Raw genomic sequence first — 17467 nt, forward strand, 5'->3', positions numbered from 1 at the left:
AGCTCAGAGGACTTGGAAATGTTAATAGTGTGGCATATTGCCCGGACACAGACAGACAGACATCATTTTGAAGTCCCAACACACGTTTATTTACCCTATATACAATGTCCAATTATGCACACAGTTCAAATATGCACAACCCAGTGCTACAGCACCAGCCACCCCAATAGTCCAGGCCAGTCCACAATACCTTCAGGCCGCCTCCTTCTCTCCTCTCTCACTCTAAGACCTCGTCCTCTTCCACCCGACTCCAGCCTTGAATGAAGGGAGGCGGCCCCTTTTATAGTCACCTGGATGCGCTCCAGGTGGTTCCCGGCAATCTTCCCCTGACACGCCCCGGTGTGGCGGAAGTGCCGGCTGCCTTTCCGGAAGCCCTCCATGTGCCTCTTTTCTTCTTCCCCCCAGCACTTTCTGGTGTGGCGGAAGTGCTGGGGTCCCGAGTCCTCCAGGCATGGTCCGGAGGAGGCATGAGCCCTCCTCCTGTCCTTCTGGGCGTCCCGGCTGGGTACCACCCCCAGCCGCCTGCCACAATAGGCATCACTACGGATGCTGTTAAAAGTATTAAACCTCTATATATTGTCTATATCGATGAAAGAAAATACCAGAAAAGCTCCAGTCAAAGAAATAGAACAATATTTGTAAAATCTTGCATTGGGACCAGTTACAATGGCCAATTCAGCTGTACAGGTGATGAAATCCTGTGCTGTAAAGCATAAAGAAATGCAGAGTGAAAAGGTCCCAGAAGAAAGTGGTGGGTACAGAGAAGCACTTGTTTCAGCAATTGTGTCAGATATATTCGAAAGTTTACCCTGACTGATGCCCCAAGTCATGGAGGCTGCTTCTCAGATTGCTGAGATCAGAAAGGGCATAGAAAATGGGACACAGTGTGAAGTAGTTCTGGACATATCTGAAGGGAACAGAGCAGCGCTTGCTCTAATAAGGTTGAAGGATGTGAATCTGAAACATCCTTGTACAGTAATAAAGGCCACACAAACAGTAAAGGGACCATCTTTAATCAATAGAATGTCCCAAACCACCCAGAGACTACAAAGAATAATGGGGTGTCTGTACAAAAATAAAGACTCACCCAAAAGGGGAATGAATCCAATGAGAACTGCGGACTCCTACTCAAAGGGTCGCTGGTTCGAGCCTCCCCGCGTTTCAAAATAAATGTTTTGACTAGTGAGCTGCTCTTATTGTTATTATTATACAATAAAAACACATTTGATTTGAGTTTGTAATAGCGGGTGTAAATATATAAAAAAGTTTGTCCTTTAGGTATGTGTTCAACATTTCTTGCACTTCCTGTCATCCTACACTTACATCGATATTTGTAGACACGGAACACACGTGAAATGCCTGTGTTGCAAATAACAATTTATTTTTTTAGCCTATACAGTTCTAGGTACTACTTCACTCCCTGATGAACCAGATTTGAGCTGGTAGAGGTTTTCGCACTTTCTGCAGCAGTGGGAGGATGGGATAGTAGGCTGCTTGCTACTTGGGCTTATCGACACATTTACATGATAAAAGACGCTGATGGAGAGGTGACAGCAGGTTTAAGTTGGGCCAGATTTATGAGTTTTTTTGTAAGCTTTGGTAATTCTAGTGTTAAAAAACTCTTAAAGCACCAGAAAGGGAGGATGCTGCCAAGATCCCTTTCTGCTTCAAAAGATGAACTAGAAAAAGCACTGAACCCCAAGGACTCTTATTTTTAGCGTTAGGAATTGGGTCACTACTGGAGACACTATCCCCTGTGCTGGTGGTCAAGGGTTCAAACTTGAGACAGGCAGCCCTCACAGAAAGAAGTCAGTAACAAGTAAGGTGGAAACCTTGTCCTCCAATTAATTATTTCTTTATTTCTTACTGGAGCATGGCATGTGGGCAGTTCAAGAAACCACCTCCTACGACTCTGACTGAAACCCTCACAGGACTGGTGGCTGAGGGGTGAGTATTGTAAAGGATAGCACGTATGTGTTGGTGTTCTGGCCAGGATTGCCCCAGATCAGAGTCAGGAGGCAGAGGACAACACTTGTGAGAGGAAGAGGAGTTAGATGAAGAAGAGAGAAAAGGAAGAATTCACTGTGGCTTTGTATTCTTTTGAAGGTATTTGTAATTATAAAATCCATTGTTTTGAACTTGTGACTGTGAGCTTGTCAGTTGTGTCTGGGGTTTGGGGCTCAAGAGGGCCCCCTGTCTTCCACACGGTCTTAAATTCTAAAAAGGCCCCATTTTAAGAGCAATCAGATTAATTTGATTTTAACTTATGTGAGGGTCTGTTGAAAAACAATTTCCTAAAGGTGTAAGTTATAGTGGGCAGCAGTGGCGCAGTGGTAGTGCTGCTGCCTCGCAGTAAGGAGACCCGGGTTCGCTTCCCGGGTCCTCCCTGCGTGGAGTTTGCATGTTCTCCCCATGTCTGCATGGGTTTCCTCCGGGTGCTCCGGTTTCCTCCCACAGTCCAAAGACATGCAGGTTAGGTCGACTGGCGACTCTAAATTGGCCATAGTGTGTGCTTGGTGTGTGTGTCCTGCAGTGGGTTGGCGCCCTGCCCGGGATTGGTTCCCTGCCTTGTGTTGGCTGGGATTGGCTCCAGCAGACCCCCGTGACCCTGTGTTTGGATTCAGTGGGTTGGAAAATGGATGTAAGTTAAATTTAAATTAAAAGTATAAATAAATTAGTCCATTATCTGATCATCAGTGTTTTAGAAGTGTAATTACATTTTACATTAAGACATTCTGGAATAAATAATAAGTATTAAAAGTGTCTGAAGATGATACTGTTAAGTGGATGCAGTGGATTCTCCATTATTGACAGGAGCCTGCTCAGTGACCGTTGCTCTGCCACGGATGTCAAACTGTCTAGCTCAGTGCCTACAATAGAGCCTGCCTTCCTCACCCGTTTGTCCAGGTGTGAGGTGTTCCTCTTCTTTATGCTTCCTCCCCAGCACACCACCGCGTAGAAGAGGGCACTCACCACAACCGTCTAATAGAACATCTGCAGCTTCTTATTGCAGATGTTGAAAGACACCAGCCTTCTAAGGAAGTATAGTCGGCTCTTTCCTCTCTTGCACAGAGCATCAGTATTGGCAGTCCAGTCCAATTTATCATTTAGCTGCACTCCCAGGTATTTATAGGTCTGCACCCTCTGCACACAGTCACCTCTGATGATCACGGGGTCCATGAGGGGCCTGGTCCTCCTAAAATCCACCACCAGCTCCTTGGTTTTGCTGGTGTTCAGTTGTAGGTGGTTTGAGTCACACCATTTAACAAAGTCCTTGATTAGGTTCCTATACTCCTCCTCCTGCCCACTCCTGATGCAGCCCACGATAGCAGTGTCATCAGCGAGCTTTTGCATGTGGCAGGACCCCGAGTTTTATTGGAAGTCCAATGTATATAGGCTGAACAGGTCTGAAGAAAGTACAGTCCCCTGCGGCGCTCCTGTGTTGCTGACCACAAGTTAATTTCTAATTATAGCTCAAGACTCTTCTTTATTTACTGAATAAGTTTTCTGCAACACTTACCCTTAAAAGATATTATAACTAACATACAATCATAATAATGCTGGATATTACAAATGCACAACAGCAAAAGAACATTAACAATGTTTCATAAAATAAGTACACTCTTGTGCAGTCCTTGACTTAGTTAAAGTCTCCTTTGCATATTTTAATTTCTGATCATTTTTTAATCCCCATTACAACTCTGATTACTGGTCTTGTTCTATCTAGGTTTGCCACTTGAAAGCAATCTTTTATACTTACTGATAAGGGGTGTGCCTCTTGAAATATTAGTTGACCAACTGAAACACCAATGTGTTCCTAATGAAATGAATTATTATCCACTTTTGTTTCCAATTATAATTTTGGGTACTGCATGTCATTGTGGTTCACGTGTATGCATACTTCAGTGTATAACATCACAGTGGCCATACTTGTGTTTGAACCTGGGTCAATAACTTGTTTGTGCACACAGACTACGATTAATGATGGCTTAATGGGTCAACATAAACATAAATACTGTATATTCACCTAATTAAGATAATATTGGTAGAATGCAGAGAGCACCCCCAAAATGAGGAATGAACAGGCAAAGAATATTGGTCTACTCACTCTGGAGTGTGGGTTCTGTCTTTCCATATCAGCATATCTGTTTTTTGCCATTGCAGAACTTGCAGAAAGCCAATATCTGCAACCTGATAATAAGCTATGACTTATAGAGTGTTCAAAACTTCCTGACATTTTCCATACAGGTGCTGCTCTTTCCATCACATTTTTTCATATCTTTGTCAGGAAAAGATAAGCACATCATCTTTTGGCTTTAGTTCTGAAATAATTGCATTACAGTTGGCTGAAGGCATGCACTCAGAATATGTACTCATGTGCCCTATTTCTGTTTTTTTTCTGATAAGTATTCAAATTAATGTATAGATATTCAGGCAAATTAACTCCTACTAGTTGGAAAAACATGCTGCAGTGTCCAAGTATATATATTGTGGCAAGCATACCCCCGGACACAGACAGACAGACAACAAAATGTCTAAAACACACTCCTTTATTTCTCCAGAGCACCACAATGCCTTTCTCCAACAACTCTCTTCCTTTCTTTCTCTTCTTCTTCTTCCTCCTCTTCTGACCTCCACTCCCCTCCTCACAAGCTCCGTCTCCTTCCTCCCAACTCCAGCTCGTCTACTGGAGGGAGGCGACCCCTTTTATAATGACCCGGATGGGCTCCAGGTGCTCCACCTGACGACACTTCCTTGTGTGGTGGAAGTGTCAGGAGAGCACCTGGAAGCACTCTGGGTGCCCCTGGGATTTCTTCCGGCAGCACTTCGTGGTGTGGCGGTAGTGCTGCCATCCAGGGTTTCATAACCGTCGAGGCGCCCCCTGGCGGAGGCCACGTCCTCCCGTAGGGATGAGCATCCCAGCTCCGTTCCAGTGGCCCACAAGCAGACCCGGGTGGCTGCCCTCTCGTGGCCCAGGGGAGGTATCGTCTCTCTCGGGGACTGTCCAGGTGTCCCGGCTGGGTAGGGTCCCCAGCCATCTGTGACTATATATATATATATATCTATATATATACTGTACATATATATATATATATATATATGTGTGTGTGTGTGTGTGTGTGTGTGTGTGTGTGTGGGTGCGTGTGTGTGTGTGTGCGTGGGTGTGTGTGTGTATAATACAACCTGTTGATATTCTAAATAATAAGTTTCATAATAAAGTATATAGACATTTAGGCAACATTACATAATGCAGAATAAACGCCACAGTAAAAATGCTCATTCAGTAGTTCAGCCAGAAATATTTGGAGACAGTGAGAACCTGGGAGTGGCTAAAGAGAAGAAATAATACATACAGCTGTTATATTTTGGACATACTAGTTAAAAACAGTCTCTATTAAGATGTCGCAGAGATTAAAGCAGTTTGCAATGTCTACACCAAGGAATGATTTAATAAGTTTTCTTTAAAAGTACAGCATCAGTAGGACAAACTAAATTTTGCAAAGACAAGCTGAAGCCTATGAGGCAGGTACAATTCACTCTAGTGGATCTGCTTGGTTGTAGTTAGTATCATTACTCTGTACATGGGTGCTTATTTTTATTTAGAAAAATTATTGTAGTTGATGATAAAAATAAATTACATATTGGGTAACATATAAATATATTCTGCTGTGACTGCTTTTCAGGTTAGCAGCTGCTTGCAGTCTCTTCTGTAAAACCATAAAGAAGAAGTAGGAGGAAATGAAACCCAGGTCTGGCAAAGGGTTTTTTATGTCCTTTTAATTTGGTTGTTATTGTTGTTATGGTTAAATATACATTTTCTTTAGTTATTTTAAAAACATAAGTCTTCTAGAATATTAATCTGAGAATTAAATGTTGTGATTGGCCCTTAAAGATGAATAATACTCTAAAGTAAGCATAAATTAATGTGAATGTTTGAATTTATATTGTATGCTATAACCCTTTAAGTACTAATTGTTGAGTTTAAATTTACATGAAAAATGGACTGTGGAAAAGTGAAGGCATTACGCATATAATGTCTTTCTGTCTGACTTTGGCTTTTGAATACCTCTAAAATATTTCATTCATTTGACTTTCATCTATTTCAATTTGAAATTATATATATATATATACTGTAAGCAGTTGTTGTTAATTCTTTACGTCAGCTTGCAAGTGGTACAAAATCCAATATATTCAATAGTAATTAAAAACAGGTATTTTTTTTTGGATCTCCTTTTGCCTATAGATAAAATGATCAAAGCATGACAGATAGGCAGTTACAGTAAAGATCTATAAAATTTGAAAAATGATGTCAAGAAAAAAGACTGGGCGGTTTTTAACAAAAGACTTGTTGTATTATTGAATAAATGAAAGCAACCAGCAACCTCTGGGGAGTAATAGGAAACGCAGTACCAGTTAACATCAACTAAACAATGTCACGTAAAGAATAATCAAAAATGTATTACTATGCTTGCAAATTAGGAACAAACCACTAGAAACTACTAGAAACCAGATATGCAGGTACATGAGCTACATTTAATAAAACACAGATAAAAGGATTAAACACAGAGAAGTAATACATAAATAAAACAAAAGACATCATCACTGTCTCAGTTGCACCTGGTCTTTGTTCCTTTCGGTCCATGCCCCAGAATTACTTGTAACTCAGGGCGGTTGCTAGGTACTGTAGCTCTCAAAGATCTGAGTCCTCACCAGGGCTTTCTAGTTGTCTGCTCTTAGAAAGGGTCAACATGGTCCCACTCCTACCAATCAGTCATAGCATGCTGTTCTTGAGCAGATGATAGACAAACTAGTATCCACCTGCCAGTCCTGCTTGGTCTTCACTTTAAATAGACAACCAGGTCTTCTGGCCTCTTGCTACCCATCCTTGGCCACTCACACTTTATGCTGTGTTGCCTACCCTCTAGCTTCCAGTAAGATTTGTTCTCTAGTCCTCCTGGGAGCTAGTCTCTTTGTTTTTTCAAAACATGCATTTTTTTTTAGAGTTTCACATCTCCTATTGGCTGTCTTCATCCAACGCAGACATGTAGAGATGCTTTATCATTGCCACTGTGAATGTTTTTCTTGTCTCAATGTTTGCTGTTGAATTTTACTCTGCCATCTGCTAAGTTGGTTATGCGTGCCTGTTAGTGAAGCAATCATTATATATACTGTACAGTATATATATTAAGTGAATACAGTATCATTTATAGCAACTTCAAGTCAAGTTTCATTTTTTTTCTTTAATTTTACTTGTGAATTATTAAAGTAATGGCAACATAACAATATAATGGTTACTCTGCTACAATTTACAGTAAGTACAATAATAATTTGTTTAAAAAAATCTGTGAATTAGGCTATGAAAGGCAATTATACCGAAATGTATAATAGGTATGCATAAATAGCAATTCTCCACAGGTATTTAGTATGTTAAACTGAATTAATGTTTTTTTTTTCTTTTTTTTGCAGATTAAGACTTCAGGAATCTTTCTATTCTTTTCTTTCAGAAAATTGCTTAGCTGTGTGTCTGTTTTTTTTAAATATTCCAGGTCAAAGAAGTGAACAAAGAAAGCACAATCCAAATTAAATTTGCCCCTTAGTTTTTGCAGAGACAACAGAACCACTTCAAAAGAATAAGCTGATACTGATTGCATTTGTCTAAGTAGATAAATCATCTGTACTGAAGTTGCCTGTTGCAGCATGTCAGTGTTCATCCCTTATTTAATTTGCTGCTGCTTCTTGAAGTAGCGATGTTTAAACACAGGAAATCTGAAGGTTACACAAGCTCTGCATTTTAATTAGGATCTCCTTCTGCAAGAGTAGGCTGTAGAATAATTTCTTGGCATAAGTCATTTTTCTTTTTTTGTCTCAACAGACTTTTCTTGACATTGTCATATTATGGTGAAAATTGATACTTAAGAAGAAAATAAATGGTAAATTCCTGAAACAGCAGAATTATATGTTTTATATATGAACAGTAAAAGACAACTCTAGAATAAAATGGTAATCTATGACAGGCTGTTTCACACTGAAAAGTAAATACACATACATATAATGCTCATTTATTATCAAGGAAACAGCAGACAAAGAAGAAATAATACCATACGTATTCAGAAAAGGAATAAACTGCAGTAAGCAGTAATTATGGATTTTACATCCTTTCAAGTTTTTTAAGCAAAATAAATAAATTGTTCAATATAATCAAAATTTGTACTGTCCTTTGTTTAGCTGATTTGAATAATTTACATATTTAATCAACAAGCATATCTCCTTGATCAGTCTTTTTGCAGCACACATTAATTTAGACATTATTTCAAATATTTGCATCTTAGATGTTGATCTTGTGAAGAAATGGATTGTATCTGTCATTGCATGTAAATGTTTGTTTTTTTTTCAGTTTTTCAAACTCAGCAGGATAATCAAAATACCTGCATTTTATTGACAAGTCTGTTCTTCTGTGCTTGAGTGAATCAGCAAACTAAATACCTAAATACAGTTTAGCGAGGTAAAGGTGCTATATAAATTAAATGTATTATTATTATTACAAATATGCATTAATATATAGAAACAGGAGTACACTTGCATGGTCTCCTTCAGGAAATATTCAAAGCCAGCAGTCAAAGTAACTAGGATCAGATAAGTACCACAGTTATAAAGGCCGTACGAAAAAAGTCTTTTCTTTACTAAATAGAAACCAGTTGCTTTTGTTGAAGGCTTGACCAAAACTAGTGTGACAAGATTAAAAATATTTTAAGCTATGGAGTGGTACAGTGCAGTCTGAATGTTATATGATAAGAAATGTCCCGTTGTTCTATTTGGTGTAACAGTGCTTGATTTTAATTTCATGCTTGGGTGATGTCTGTGCAGAGTTGGCACATTCTTGAGTGTTTTTTTTTTCTCTGTGTGCTTCAGCTTTCCACAAACATTCTGTATGTGTTGTGGAAAATTGTCTGTTTAAAGTTAATTGGCAATTCCAAAATGACCCAGTAGGGGTTAGTGGGTATGTGCATTAGTGGGTCGTGTAATGGACTGGTGTTTCATCCAGGACTGGTTACTACTTTTCACTTTATTTTGTCAGAACAGAATCTGGACCTTTACAACCCAAAACAGGCTGAGAGCCTGCAGTTGCCCCAGCAACAGATATGCTGTCTTCCACAGAGGCGGCGATCGTGCTTTGGGATGCTCTTCGGCATGTCATCCTGTTGGGGAGAGTCCCAAAAGAGTTTAGAAACCTCACATATGTTGGGAAAAGAAGAAAATAATTCACATTTTTTGCTGCCACTATGTTATATTGCCAAAATGAAGACAGCATAAGACAACACGGTCAGTATGCATGCAACAGATCTACTTTACACAGTATATAACATTTTCCAAAAAGTGTGCACTTCAGTAAAGCATGCAAAAACAGTAAGAAACATAGCACTGACGTAAGGCTGTGCAGATATAACAATCATCTAGTCCTTAAATAAAGACTTTCCTTCCCACCACAAACAATCAGAAAATGCAAAGAATGAACAGAACTACAACAATTTGTTGTTTTTTTTCTTTTATATTTTAATCACTAGGAGGGATTATTCTCATCATGAAAAGTTAAAAGTTAATGACATAGTCCCTGAGGTAGTCTTGAGGGGACCAAGTACTAACAGGTTGAGGAGAAGGTGCAAATGGTTGTTCTGACTGAGGGTCTGGCAGAGCTGAAGGAGGTGTGCAGACTTCCTCTAGGCAGTCCTGGGCTAAATTGCTCTATATCTCAGCACTGACTGGTGGGGTCATGTTCCAGAGGTGACTTCTGTTTCAACATGATCCATCAGAGTGGTGGAAAGTAGCAGGGATGAGCTGCTCAAGAACCTGTAGAGGTTAGGACCAGAAAGACTGTAGTTTGTGGTCATGGTGGGGAAGACACACTCTTACCCAGTCAAGGGCCATGAATTTTGGAACCCACATCCTTTGCTTCTGATCAAAGTGTGACTTCATATTTTGCTGTTGTTCGGAGATTGTATTTCACTGATGACTGTTTTTCACATTGAGGAAGTGTGAGAAGCCTGGGGCCACAAACTATCCAGAAGGAGTTGCAGCTCACTTTCTAACATACTCTGTAAGACATCCAGCAGAGCTGCCTATAGTGGAGTGTTTTGTTGCTCTGTAATGGAAAGGAGTACCGAAAAGAGTAGATGAAAATGTGTAACCTCTCAAGCAGGTGAGTCCTAATGCCATTTTTTAAAGTCTGGTTTAGTTTTTCCAGGCTACGAAAACTGTGGTGATGCAAATTGGGGCCATTGTCAGTAGTGATAGCAGAGGGCAGACCCCAGTGGGCAAACAGAAATTCCAAGAAATCAGCCACTGCATGTGTTGTAACAGACCCTGTAGGCTACTAGGAGTACAGATCTTAGATCACAATGAGAAAGTATTAGTGGTGCGAAACTTCATGGAACTCCTCACAAATATCCAGCTGCAGGTGCTTCCAAGGCCAGTCAGGCCACACTATAGGTTGTAAGGGTGGGTGGAATTGGAGAACCAGTCTTCCCACTGACAAGGCAGGTTGTGGTGTTGTGAACAATATGTCCAATATCTCTATCTATCCTAGACCACCACACCAGACATTGGCAGTAACTGTTTAACTTGCACAATATCCTAATGGCTTTCATGAGCCATGATGCATTATCAGAGGCAGCTAGAAATTACTTACGAATCCCACAGGCTGCACAAAATCCATTGCAACAGGACAGCTTGTATTCTCTAGTATGGAGACAACTCCTCTGAACTCTCTGAGTGCCAGCCTGAACAAATTAAAATCTGCAGATGGGAGGGAACAGGATTATGTTCAGAAGCATGTTGTACATTTAAAACTGGAGCTGGGTTTTAAGTCTTATGCAATGTTTTTGTTTGTCTGGTATTATGGTTAAAATTCAGGCATTGAAACAAAAGGAAATCATAGGACAGGAAGACACAGTAGCTGATATAATGTGTACTGCAGATATTTGAAACTTTTTTTTTTACTTTAGGAACCCAAAAAGTAGACCACATATCTTGAATATATAAAAAATCGGATGGCCAAAACTAGGCACTGTTTTACTTGAATAACAAAATACATTGCATCTGGAAATCCTTAAACTCTGTATCCTCTGTTGCGAGTTTGAAATTAGCCAGTGAAATATATTTTTTTTATTATTTAAGCATAACTACCAACGTTAGCATGATTACAGAGATTCCAGTGTAAAAGTATCAGCCCATATTTAAATGGAGCATTCCTCAGAATTAAAGGTAAAATATAATTTTATATCAAACACGAAAAAAATTGTTAAAAGATAATCAATTATTCTCTCAGACTACAGGCTCTACCTGTTAAAAACATAATCTAATTTCATTTATTTATTTCCAGATTTGTATTATACATTTTAAATGCTTTGAATCTAAAAATAAAATAACAAATTAGTATATCTGAAGTCAGAGTTAAATTTAAAAAGTGTTTTTTTTACATGGTCAAAAAATCATTTTTTACACATCATACCCACACACAGAGCATTCATGTTTATTCTTGGATAATTTATTGGTAGTTTCAGCAATTAAATATATTTCTGTCTAAAGAGAAAGTCAGGTCTTTTTATTTCTAAATGATAAATATTACTGCTTAGTTTCAAGCAGAACGGCTGGCTAATGTAATGTTTTATACACTAAAGGTTAGGAGCTCTTATAGTCAAATTTAAATTTTATGTAGAGATGAATTTTACATTCTCCAAGCACAAAGTGATGTAATTAGTAAACAAGAGGAGAGGCACACACGTCAAGCTGTGAAAATCTGTTTGCCTCTTGAATCTGTATAAAAGAAAGACAAGGAGAAATTATTTGTCACAATCGGTTGCATTATTCATAACCACGCTAAAACTTTGGGCCCTTTGTTCGTTCATTATTTGATAGGCCTAAAATTATATCTGCATGACATTCAAATATGGCCGAGAGCTAAATTACTGTGGAACTAGCATGTTGATGGGCCCCTACTGACAAGAACCTCTCATTGCAATACACATGTGTACATCACTTAGAATTTTAGATACACCTTCATAAGTTCAAACAAATATATGCTTTAAATATGAAACATTTACAATACAATACAATAAATATATTTTTGTATAGCCCAAAATCACACAAGAAGTGCCGCAATGGGCTTTAAAAGGCCCTGTCTCTTAACAGCCCCCCAGCCTTGACTCTTTAAGAAGACAAGGAAATACTCCCAAAAAAACATTGTAGGGAAAAAATGGAAGAAACCTTGGGAAAGGCAGTTCAAAAAGAGACCCCTTTCCAGGTAGGTTGGGCATGCAGTGGGTGTCAAAAAGAAGGGGGTCAATACAATAAACAGAACAGATCCTCAATACACTATAAAAAAATACATAAATAATAAATATTTTTCAAGTACGGACCAGAATTTAACAGTAGATGATATCACATAATATGATTTGGATTTGTTTAGAGTCCTGGAGACCTCAGCCATCAAACTGCCTCCCCCATTTGGCCATTCCACAGCTGAAACAGCACTGGGCCAGCCAATCTGATGAAAGGACCCCTCTACCCCACCATTCCTGTGATCCTCCATCAGGGATGACTTTATCTTAGGCAGGCAAAACAACTTGGCAGGTGGGCCGTGGCACCACGTGCCACATTTGAGTACTGAGAAGAGAAACAGAATATGTGAGGGTTAGTAACAAATTATAACTATCATGTTACTTATGTTTTAGTGCTAATGACTAACAACAGAGATGCAGTCTGTACAGTTAATTAGCAGCTCTAGTCGGGACATGCTAAACTGAAGTAGTGAGTCTTCAGCCAGGATTTAAAAGCTGAGACCGAAGGGGCATCTCTTATAGTAGCAGGCAGACCATTCCACAGTTTAGGGGCCCTGTAACTAAAAGCTTGACCTCCCACTGTTATTTTATTAATCCTTGGAATCATAAGCAGACCGGCATCTTGAGATATTAATGTGCGCTCTGGTTTGTAAATCATGATAAGTTCAGACAAGTAAGCCGGACCTTGGCCATTTAATGCTTTATATGTTAAAAGGAGGATTTTGAAATCTGCCCTAAACTTAACCGGGTGCCAGTGTAAGGATTTAAGAACTGGAGTTATGTGTTCGTATTTTCTTGTTCTTGTAATAATTCTTGCAGCTGCATTTTGGATTAACTGGAGGCTGTATAAAGAACAGTTTGAACATCCAGTGAACACCGCATTGCAGTAGTTTCAATCTCGTTCCTTGGTTAACAATCCTACTGTAAGCATAAAAGACTCATCTCAGTGTTTCAGTCATGTATGGTATTTCAGGGTTCCCTGTCTTACTGTGAGACTGTTAAGATACCTGAAAACCTTTCGCTAATAAAAAAGATTAAAACAGAACAAAGAGTTTTTATTTTTAAATGTAATAGTTTGATATATTTTTGTTTATGGTGTGATTTCAGTTTCTGTTACAATAAAAGTGATATTTTAAAAATCATTTTTATAATATACAGTAGAAATGCCATCTATATATATAAACAATGTAGAGTTGATGGACTGACTGACTTGCTCACTCATCAACAAAAATACTATTTCCCGTTTAGCTAAAAAGCTGAATGATACTTCTAGGGTTCTGGGTAGCTGCTAAGAAAGGACATTTTGATATTGAATTTGATTTCAATATTTAGGGGTTCAAACTTGCTCACATTAGAACGACTTTAGATAGATTTGACTGAAATGTGGTGACATTGCAGAAAAATTAAAATTAGCCAACTTTTTTTTTTGTTTTTTGATATTTGTCATTAATAATTTTCTAGTGAGCAGGACATTCTAACACACTATGGACCAACAACACTTTGAGAAATGAGGCATGCTGCAAATAAAGACCGTCTGCCGAAGCAAAGGGAGAGGACAAATATTTGGTGAATCTCCAAGAAGACGCATTTAGCAGGCATGCAATGTGATATTGTCAGTTACTGTTTCTGTAAACATAGTCATTTTAGCACAACTGATCCAGTAAAAAGAGTATGTAACATATATTTTTCCATCTTATCTGCAATCTTGTCTCAAATGGCAACATTGGAACTACAATTCCCATGAAGCCAGTGCACTGCTCCAAATGATTTCATCAGCACTTACAAAGTTTCAATAAAAGCATCGACAAACATAACAGCATCAAAGGAAGGAGCTGCTGCATTTTTTTTCTCTTGGCTACTTTAGGATAGCAATTTTATTGTCTCGCTGGATTGCAAGGTTTATTATAGTGTCTGTCTTTTATCTCATCTTGGATTGTCTTTAGACATGTTGCATTTACAAAAGACATTTTTCCTACTTTTACTTTAATCTGGACCCTTTTGTGAGAAATGTGTTAGAAAACCAGTGTTTGCAGTCCTTTCTGACAATTAAACACTCCTAAACCTAAATATTTAGTTTTATCAAATTACACTATTCCAAATAAACGCATGAAACACCTTATTCAAAAGGAAACTCATATGTTCTGCTTATCATTACCTATTAAAATGTTATGTTTGACATACTGTAATCTACGTGGCGAGATTCTGGCAGCCGAACAGTGGTGATGTGATGCACTTGGCCAAGCGTGCACTTTATTTACTGTACATGGCAATAAATATGAGATAAGCTACATTTTTATTAGTGCATAACCTTACATTTTTGAAAAAGCCACTTGCATATCATCATTAAGTCCATAATACCAATCAATGATCAGTGTTAAGTGCTTTTTCAAGTTCTAAAAAACTAAAAACAAAAAGAAAATTAAAAAAATTAACTGACTGAGCCCAGCCACAATATAAAACAATATGCTGCAATTTATTCAAAATGTGATATCAGGGGAACAGGACAGTGCTTTTGATTAAGTAAACGTAATTAGTAACTTTTGTTTAAAGAGGCAGTACTAATTTTAGGCTTTGATGTCAATACAAAGTCAACATTTTTAGCAGTTTTTAAATTTGAATTAATCAACTTTAATTCATGTTAACCCAATACTGCTATTGGTGATGTCCTTTACCATGGAATTTTTCTGCAATCTCTTCCACACCTACACAAACAACTATAAATGCTCTTTGCAGTTCATGCTGTATGTTGTTCACTATATTATTTTTTTGCCTGTTGTTTTCTGTACAATGCTTAAAATGTTCAATTCATTGCATGTGCCATGTAATTGTGCTATCTGTAATTACCTTTACTGTTTTGCAATACGTTCAAGTAAAACATAACTTAGCCATAAATCCATGTTAATAAATGAAAAAAAAAAAACATATTAACATTGCATTCCCCATAGTCCCTGAACATATGACAGGTGGTAACCTTGAAAAAAAATTCTTGAATAAATAATTTAAAAACCCACATCAGACGTACGTACGCTCATTGCAAAATGCCGTTCCCATATGCTAAGTTATTTCAATTTCTGTAATGCTTTTAATCTAAACCCTCTAGAACTTTGTAATTGTATAAGATTACAGACCAAAGTGTTACATTCAAATGTGATTGAAGATAATATTTTTACAGCATGTGCTACATGGTTTATACCCATAATTACCATTATTCAACGAATTACCTGCTTGAATTCTAAAAAATGAAGTTTCATGTAAAAAGTGTGTTTTCCAATGACCACCAATAAAAGCCAAGATCAACCACTAAGTAGGAATGTTTTACTCAAGGGTAATTTTCTGTAGCATGTTCAAGAGTAAGGAGCTCCAGTGAACTAATAATATTAGACACTGGTTAAATAAACATATATATACAAATATTGTATGCAGAAAAATACTCAGTTTTGTAGTACTTCTGATAAATCTGATTAAATGACAGCACTATAACTCGTTGTTTTAGAAAATTTCCAGGACAAAGCCAGGTAACACAATTAGTATTTAATATACTGCACAATATAACACAAAAATGGCAATATTATTGTTTTGTGCCTCGAGTATTCACTAATTATCATATATAGTATAATATTTTAGGCTAAGACTAGGCTAAGATCAAATCCAAGCCGCTTGAAGCTGTAAATTAGCATGACTAATTACTCTGCCACAATTCCATTTTCAGTTTTAATGTGTATATTTGAAATAAATTTTTGTCTGCAATTAGACATACCACCTAAAAGTTATGTGGCTTCATTTTTGAAAGGTTATATTGTATCATTAAAATGTAATAAAAATATGACAGAACATTACATTTTTGAAGAGATTTTTTAGAATACTAGGTTGCTGAGTTGTCAGTTCTTTCCTTGCAAAACAAAGTCTTAACAGTTCTGCATCATCATTGTGATGTATTGCCCATGGGAAGAACAACCCAAAATGCATTTAACTGAGAACAAAGTGACATGCAGCTGTCAGTGCATTTAATTACTTCAGCTGTGTTATAGAATAAATTAACCTTAAACATGTTTATCATTCATCTTTTCACTTTGACCTTATAAGACAGCACTGAACTAATATCTCCTCTATAGTGTCATGTTTATGGAAGACTGAAAATAAGTGACATTTAAGATTAATCTGAAAGAATGCAAGTATGTTTGTCTATTGTTAAATACAATCAATAATTTGCCTTTCTTTTATTTTGTATGCTCACTGTACCTTAATGTAACAATTTTATTATTATCATTGTGACATCATCGTGATCCCACGTTAAATGCAGATTTAGTGAAGGATCTCTGGTTTAGCTATCAGCACTGCTTTTTAATGGGCAACACCAGGCCTTAACTCTGAATTTCAAAGTCCATCAGAGCTTACTTTCATTATTTTATCCAGTAAGGATACAGTAAATGTCTAAGATAACTAGCTCTAAATAAGGACACTTAGAATGCTGAAAAAGTAAATAAGCCAAAGCAGTAACACAAACAAAGAAGTGTTCACATTTTGTAATTCTTTGTCAGATTCTCTTTTTCTTCTCTTATGAGTGAACAAAAAATATCTGCCAGTATAATTCAGCATTCAAGGTGATATGAAGAGTAAAGGGCTAAACAATATAAAAATACTGTAAAGGCCAAAAATACAAGGAAAAAATGCCATTAAAGCCAAACAGTGAAAATAGACCAACCAATATTAAGGTCATCCATCCATCCATTTTCCAACCCGCTGAATCCGAACACAGGGTCATGGGGGTCTGCTGGAGCCAATCCCAGCCAACACAGGGCACAAGGCAGGAAACAATCCTGGGCAGGGTGCCAACCCACCGCAGATATTAAGGTCAAAATACCCAAAATACGACCAGTTGAATCATATTTAAAATTTGGAACAATACACATGCCAAATATCTACAATGCAATAATGGAGCAAAAGATCATGTAATATGAAGACCAAAATGCGACAAGTACAATAGTAAAGAAAAGGTAAAACTACACAAAAAGCTATTCAACATTTAAAGGCCAAAGTATGTAAAATGATATGAAAAACAAAGGGCCCTAAATGCTAAAGTCTAAAACACAAAAAGCCATATTTTAGAAGCAAAGAAAACCAAACTAACCTTC

The sequence above is a fragment of the Erpetoichthys calabaricus genome, chromosome 7 (genome assembly GCF_900747795.2).
Source record: "Erpetoichthys calabaricus chromosome 7, fErpCal1.3, whole genome shotgun sequence".
Taxonomy (NCBI): Eukaryota; Metazoa; Chordata; class Cladistia; order Polypteriformes; family Polypteridae; genus Erpetoichthys; species Erpetoichthys calabaricus.